Source organism: Ursus maritimus, unplaced genomic scaffold (assembly GCF_017311325.1).
Source record: "Ursus maritimus isolate PB19 unplaced genomic scaffold, ASM1731132v1 scaffold_2, whole genome shotgun sequence".
Classification (NCBI taxonomy): domain Eukaryota; kingdom Metazoa; phylum Chordata; class Mammalia; order Carnivora; family Ursidae; genus Ursus; species Ursus maritimus.
This window is the reverse complement of record NW_024424452.1, coordinates 52175669-52183860: the sequence shown is the minus strand read 5'-3', so window position 1 is coordinate 52183860 and position 8192 is coordinate 52175669. Positions and strand designations below refer to the sequence as shown.

At 44.7% G+C, this 8192-nt stretch overlaps 1 long non-coding RNA gene across 1 annotated transcript; it reads right to left on the bottom strand.

Annotated features, from left to right (window-relative positions):
* Positions 1 to 616: 616 nt before the first annotated feature.
* Positions 617 to 7681, bottom strand: LOC103658196. The gene is made up of 3 exons (XR_567057.2): positions 7633 to 7681; positions 2290 to 2449; positions 617 to 1942 (listed from the first exon to the last, which is right to left on the bottom strand). It is a non-coding gene; the product is annotated as an uncharacterized LOC103658196 (long non-coding RNA).
* Between the last annotated feature and the right edge of the window lie 511 nt (positions 7682 to 8192).

Sequence of the window (8192 nt, the reverse complement as noted above, 5' to 3'; positions counted from 1 at the left end):
CTCAGATCTTGTGGGTTTGTAGGCTGACATAAACACCTTGACACTGACTATCAGTCAGGGTTTTAAACAGTGGAGGGAGAAGATCTAACCCATGTTGTTTAGGATACCTCTGACTTCTGTGTTGAGAATAGATTGAAAATTTTATGTAGTTGTGGTATAGACATACCCTGAAGGTCACTGCTAACCTCGGTGCTATCTTTGGGCACTGGCATTTGATTTAGTTAAAAAAAAAATTATCAAGCTGGCTGTTTGTTACCTTTAGGCTAGTGATAAGATGATGTATCAGTATCAGTCAAGATAACAGAACCAGAAGGAGATATATGAATACATATCTACATGTTAATAATATTAATTATATACATTAATAATATTAATTATATGTACTGATATGTTAATATCAATTATATATGAATATATATTAATTATACGTGTGTGTATACACACACACACGTGACATATATATATATAGAGAGAGAGATTGCAAGGTTTGGTTTTTTTGTTTTTTTGGTTTTTTTTAAAGATTTTATTTATTTATTTGACAGAGACAGAGACAGCCAGTGAGAGAGGGAACACAAGCAGGGGGAGTGGGAGAGGAAGAAGCAGGCTCCCAGCAGAGGAGCCTGATGCGGGGCTCGATCCCAGAACGCCGGGATCATGCCCTGAACCGAAGGCAGACGCTTAATGACTGAGCCACCCAGGCGCTCCAGGAATTGTTTTTTTGTGATTGTAAGGCTGTCTGGGCAAATCCAAAATCTGTAGGGTAGGCTGTCGGGAAGGGCAGGGTAGGAACTCTCAGGCAGGAACTGATGTGCCAGTCCACAGGTAGAATTTTTTCTTCCAGAGGGAAATCTCAGTTCTGTTATTAAGGCCATTGAAAGAATTGGACCAGATCCACCCAGGTTATCTAGGAATCTCCTTTATATAAAGTCAAGTGCTTGTCGATGTTAATCGTATCTACAGAACACCTTCACAGCAACACCTTGATGAGTACTTGATCGAATATCTTGGTACTATAAGCATAGCCTAGTTGACACATTAGAGTGATCATCACAGATGACTGACAAATAGACTGACTTTGCATAGACAATGACAACTCTTCTGTCTACCCTCTGTTTTGTCACTGGCACTTTTAAATTATGCAGACAGCCTCAGAGTTGAATTTCCTGTCTGATAGGCTGTAGTCAGTTTCCACATGACAAAATATTAATTAGGGGACTGGACATGATCTGGTTTACAAACTCATTAGCACTGGGAGCCTGGCTTCTCCAAATGGATATTCCAGTGCCAAGAGGGTACATTTCGGCCCCAAACAGCAGCCACGTGGATCTCACGTCCAACTCTTGTTGATGTTCTCATTGCCAACGCTTTAATGTCAAAGGAGTGGTGCTGTCCACAATTCAATATTGAAACACGTCTCTATGAACAAAATAAAGCCTGTGTGACTTTGTGTGAATCATGGTAAATTCTAAGGATGAAGGATAAACCATCCAATTCATCTTACTGACCCCAATGAACTCTGCTCCATCAATATTTGCAGTGTGACTGAATGCCAAAGCACGCCTTGAGTTTATGCAGTTTGGTGACATTTCTACCGCTAAAAGTGCTACTACAAACTTTATCTTGGAGAACTCATGATAGATGGTGGAGTTGCTCTGAGCCTAGGAAGCTGTTATTGGCCAAATTATGTGCTCTTGGAGAGGAATATTTCCTGTGTATTTAAAAAAAAAGAAGCAGAAGAAGAAGGCCCAGCATGACTAATACGGTCAGAATGTTCTCATCTTCTCTAGGAGAAGAAAGGAGTCAGGTAGAGCTTTGCAACAATCCGTGGTCACAAACCTCAGTAGACACCCAGGTCATTAACTAACCACACGGACTGGAACATCCCAGGGCTCTGAAACCACAGGCATCTATCTGCTGGATGAAAGGAAGCCGTGTCACAGGCCTGGACAGAAAAAGGATGTGGTGAATTTTCAAACGGCTGTGATTTATAGGCAATAAGGTGCAAGGTTATGGTACACAGAAAAACGAATCATTTACGCTTCTTCTCAGCAGCCCCTTCCAGAAACTCTAGCTGTGGCTGGTTTCTAGGATGATACGGACGGTGTCGCCCTTACAGTTGCCGTGCCGGGTCCTCGTTCCTGTCCCCCAGCCCCACATCTGCGAAGTGATCCTTCAGGAATAGCTGTGAAACCCCTGCCTTTGGGAACCAGCCAAGCCAGGGTGTGATATTTTTTCCTGTTTAATTAAAAAGAAAAAAAAGGAAAAAAAAAAGAAAAGAAAAAAGCTTACCCGTGTACTTTTGCCAGCTATCTGAAAGTTCAAAAGGTAAAGAACATTTCCCTCCACAAATAAGCCGTGGAATGTATTTGGAAGTTGGGATTTCATCAGCAACTGCTGTTTTTCAGCCACTCATTCCACTGCTAAGGAAGGTGAAATCGGGAGTTCTTTCCTGAAAGGAAAAAAAGAAAAGCAACTTTATATTTATAATTTGACATCTATGGGAGGGGCTCTCGGAATGGAGGGCCATCTTTCAGATGTTAATAGAGTCTACTGACCCCCCCTCAGAGAGGAGGCACTTGTCATGCCCCTGGGCACAGGAACAGTTCATATTTCCCTTTAAAGGAAATAATAAAACGAACCCGAGCTCACTTTGTGGCCTTCTGAGGATAGACCACGATGGCTGTGTAACCAACCTGTCCTTAGTGAAATACTCTTTTCATAAAATTATATTTGGAACTTACAATGATCCAAAGCTGAATGTCATATTTTCTACTTGGGTCTCCTTACAAGGTCTCCTAGAGACCAGGGCTCGCATCCATGGAACTTTGCAGAATACCCCCAAAGCATCCTCTCTCATGTTGACCCCAGGGTGGAGATGAGTTTGTGGAGGAAATGACATTTGAATTGGACCTTGAAAGACAGATGATGTGAACAAGAAAGCAGGACATAACCTAAGTGCCTGCTGGCATCTTCCAACTGCCTGGGGTGATTTTTTAGTTGCTGAAGAGAATTGGCTTGAGTACCTCAATGTACCTCAGAGGTTTTCAAGGCGCTTTGCTTTCTTCTGGTCACCTTCCTACAATTTCTTTTCTTTTTTTTTTTTTTTAAAGATTTTATTTATTTATTCGACAGAGATAGAGACAGCCAGCGAGAGAGGGAACACAAGCAGGGGGAGTGGGAGAGGAAGAAGCAGGCTCACAGCGGAAGAGCCTGATGTGGGGCTCGATCCCAGAACGCTGGGATCACGCCCTGAGCCAAAGGCAGACGCTTAACCGCTGTGCCACCCAGGCGCCCCACCTTCCTACAATTTCTCAATCTCTCCTCTGTGTCTCATCTTCTCAAACCATTTTTTTCCATCTCTGTCTGCCCCACATTACTCCTACTCTTAGTTTCTCAAAACATCCCTGACATAAGGCTGCTTAGTGTCTGGATTTGCAGATAACCAAGGAGAGCAGCAGCATGGCGGACAGTTGGTAACACCCTAACGTTTGTATCGCACATCCCCCATCCAATTTCCCTGCTCATCTCAGAGATAGTAAGCACTTTACCAGTCATCCTCTCTGGGGTGCCACGTGTCATGTGTCTGGAATTACACCTAGAGTAAGGCAAGGTGAATGTATAAAGAGATCCCCTGATAGGATGACTCAAACAACTAAAAATCTTTCTTTTAGACATAGAGCCTGAAGTAGGATTTCCAGGCTACCCTTTGCTTCTGCTCCACATGATCCGTCAGGGACCTGGCTGTCGCGGAGCTGTTGCTCCACTGTCCTACTCAGCATTGTTCACGTGGCTAAGGCTACCACACTTCCGGTGGTTAAAGCCTGCAGGAAAGAGTGGAAGAGAGCGCCTACCACCCACTGCGCTCGCGTACCACTTCTGCTCCGCTCGGTGGGTGAGAAGTCAGTCCTGAGACCAAAGCAACTGCCGGGGGTTGGGACGTGTAGTTGCTCCCCCGGTAGCCATGGGCCAGGCCCTGTCTCCTTTACCACGAGAGAAGGTGAGCACACACGTCCGCGGAAAACTAGCGTCCCTGCCACATCCTTCCCCTTATCTTCCAGAGGCTTTTTCCTTATACCCGCCTTTTTTTCTCCACTTAGAAGCCAAGTTTAGATTCTTGCCATATTTTTAATAAAAATCAATTTGGTTCCTCATGTGTTAATGCTTTCGTCCCAAACAAGACTCCGTGGCTTCAAGTTTTCGTGCTAACACAGCCTGGTAAAGCTCTCTTTCCGCACCTCAGCCATGGCTGCTTCTGAAACGAGCGTCCCCTGTTCCTTTGACGCAGGCCGCAGTCAGTTCACCCTGTGTGCGCATGTGCATGCCCGGGGGGTGCAGGCAGGGACGTGGGGATTGTGTCTTTCTCTGCAAGAGCGATTGAGGGCAGGGTGGGCGAAGGGAGGGAGTATTCCCTGGGAAGAAAAGGCTACAACAAAGTAGTGACAAGAGAAAAGGGTGGGATAACTTCAGGGGTAATCGATGGGTCTAGTTTGCCTGCCTCATAGGTTACAAGAAAAGTGACTGGGGGCGTTAGCAAGGACTCTTTCCAGCCGCAAGTAACAAAAACCAAATGCAAACCAGAGGCTAAAAAGGATGATTAGAGGAGAAGTTGTGGAGGTAATTCTAGTTCCAAGTTCTAAATTTCAAGTTCTAAATTCAGGGCTCCAGAAAGTGTCAAGTCTTTGCCTCTATCTCTGAGCCGTTTGGCCTCTGCCTTCCCAGATAGGCTCTCTCCACAGGGACCCCGAATCTCTAGGCTCCATATTGTCTGGAAAATGTTTTACATTGTTTCCAGTGAGTTGCCAAGGTAAAATAAAGGTGAAATTCCAGAGCCACAACATCCCAAGCAGAATTGGCAAAGAAATGGATAGAGAGCCATGCCAGGAGCTCCTCTTGTGAGCCACCTCCTGCCCTCCAAGCCTACTGAGGATTTATCTAGGGGACCCTCAGAACTGGAAGACAGGGACAGCTGATGTCAGAGTCACAGCTGAACAAGCGAAAGCTGCCATGACTACGACATGGAAGGACTGCCTCTGGAACAGTCGATCTGCCCAGAGTTTGCTGAGACAGGAGATGTGTGAGGGTTTCTGATACTAGAGATTGGCCAGGTGTGAGAAGAGCCAGTGTGGGCTCAGCCTGAGTCCTGCCCAGTAAGGCCACCGAAAAGGATGGTGAGAACCTCAATAACATGAAACTGGGGGTGAATGGTGTATTCTCGGGGGCTGCAGAAGGACTCACAAGAAATCTATCTAAATGGGTCAGGAGAACTGCAGGAAATAAGTCTCCAGTAATGGGAACATCTAAAGAACCCATGAAAGTACCTGTAATAGGGAGGGATGGTTTTAAACATTTGACACCCAGATGGCATGAAGCCAGCTTAGTAAAAGAACATTTTAAGAAAGAATTTTCCTCACTCTTTAACGTTCCTCCTTCCCCACCCAAAAAGATCCCAGAAGGATCAGAAATTAGTTAACAAGTTTGGGAAGTGGACAGTTAGAAGTTTAAGGTAGAGAAATACCGGAAAAAGTCAACCACAGCATTCCTCCCCAACCCTCTCCCTCACAGCCTCCCAGTCTGAAGCAGGCCTGAGTCAAGAAATGGGAGAATATTTTACTTTAAATCAAGTTTAAAGTTTTCATTAACATCTTGGACTCAACATTGCAATTTCTAAAGTGGAACTGCATTTGTTACTTAAAGTGACTTTAAGATCTAAGCATGATTAGAAATTTAGTCTATAGCAGTTTTTATGTAGATAAGATGAAATTTCAAAGGGTAGTGGAAAACAAAAAAATAATAATTTCATTTGATTACACTATAAAATTTTCTAGTTCAATGTATTGTTTACAACTCCCTACAAATCATGACTGAGGGGAAAAAAAAACACACTCACTCTTCCAGAGTACATAAAATCACCTGAAAAAGACTCTTAGAATCCCTTCTTGAGGCAGTGTCATCCCTACCCCTGCCAATTCTGTGACAAGGGTGTTGTATGGTTATTAACAGCCCCATCTGGGTCACAGAAAAGGCAAGGGTTCTGGAAGGGGAGGTGGCTGGTGGCTCACAGATATTCACTATGACATGAGACAATGGCATAAGGATTCTGTAGGATTGCAGGAAGAGTCACTCCTAATGAAAAGGAAGGCCCAAGGTCCAAGCAGAACCTCAAATTTCATGGGAAGGCTGGGGTACAGAATCAATCTTCTGGAATGTTAGAAACCAGCAACATGGAACAGTGCCCTCTGGGGGCCTCGCTGTGACCTTTGTCATTCCCATGCCACCTGGGTCTACATTCATGCTGCTGCTCATGGGTGTGTGGTGCTCTCCCTGATATGCCTGCTGGTCAGGGTGATGGGCTGAAGCTACCGCCATCTCTGTGGGTTGACTTAAACCCCACCGCACTCCTTGGTGGGTCCTTCAATAGTCAGCAGATAGGTGTGAAGACCATAATACTTTCACAGAGTATTACAGGAAAAAATGGGATCACTTAATCCACATTTCCAAGGCATGTCATTGTTCATACACCTTGAAGTTACAGATCCTTTTGCTTATTTAAAAAATATATATATATGCATACATATCTATACACACATATATGTGTATATGTGTGTGTGTGTATATATATATATATACACATATATATAAATATAATCTGGGAACATAAAAGTATTTAGAAAAATGTCTATAAGTTTGTCTGTCTTGCCAGAAGTAAGTTCTGCTGGCACAGGATCTTGTCTGCCTTCTTCAGTGTCTGGAAAAATGCCTGGTATATAGTAGGAGATCAACCAATTTTACTTGATGGGATAAAGCAGCATAATCACTGCCTTCAAGAAGTTGAAAGTCTAGTGGAGGAGAAAGGCATGTAAGCATCGTACGGAATACTAAGTTCAATGACACAGGAAATCATAAAACTGTGTAACAGCAAACAGTGGGTGGGGGTGAGGGAGGGGTGGATAAGGCTTCCAAGAGATGATGCAATGTGGGACATTAAAGGATGAACAGAGCATTTCCTCTTCAAGCTGTTGTTCCCCTCTCCTCCCCTCCTCTTTGAGGGTTCTTGATTTCATGTCTCCTTTGATGGGAAGGGATAATGGGCATAGTGGAGCACGCTGGCTCTGCTCTTTCCTGGGTGTGGTCTGTTCTCTAGCTATGCCAGTGGTATGACTTTACAGGATCTCAGCAAGATGCCTGTGGGACTGCAGCTCTGTGGGATCTTGGCAGAACCTCTCCCACTGCTAAGGTCAGAACTTGGGAAAGATGTAGTAATCACCATAAAGGCACAAGGGCTGAAAGGCAAAGCTGGCACTGAGCAGAGCTCTTCTTACAAACTGTGCTTGCAGGGAAGTGATTGAGAGCTCTTCCTGTGTGTGGCCAATTCGATGGGGTTAAAATATGATTAAGCCTAAACATGTAAACAGCAAATTCCCAAGTTAATGATGATGTAAGATTCTGTTAGGGTTAGGCTGGATTATAGCTGATTGTGTTGTCTCATATTGGAATCTGGTCCAACATGTTGATTCCTTTTATAAATTCTGTAGTCATCCCCAGGAATAGCATGACCCACCAAAGAGGAGCCATTCTGGAGCATCAAGGAGACATTTCTTAGCACCACCTTGAAGAAGCACACACAGCACTGACCGGCTCTTAGGGGCCTCAGGAAAACAGCAGAGCTGTGGAGAGCCAGCGCTGCCCTCGCAGACACACCCACAGCGCAGGCCTGGGCTAAGCGTGCCTCACTTCCTAACAGAGAGGAAAAGCAACAGGTAGTTAAACATAAAGGAAAAATACTACCACCCTTGGTTGAGATCACATTCAGCTGGGGCCAGGGCCCACTTGGTAACCCTCCGTCCTTTCTGGTATTCATTCAGCCACCATGGGCACCCCCTCCGGATGGGTGATTCTTTTTCCAGGGCAACAAATGCTCAGCTCATTAGGGGCCAGAAACCCTGCTCCTCTGCTATCCCTCCAGGGTCCTCCAAGGGTTGGAATATAAATGGAAATCAAAGATATTTCCATCCTAGTTTAACCATATTGATCCTTATCTACTCCTTTCCACATGAACAGTGTTCTGCACCATGTTCCTTAGTGACACCAAAGGAAGCCTGGGAGAAGTCCCCGAAGATGGACCACTGTGCTGTGTTCCAACCACAGTGTTTCTAACAGCACTTAAATGCAAAAGCAAATGCTTCCTCTAGGTA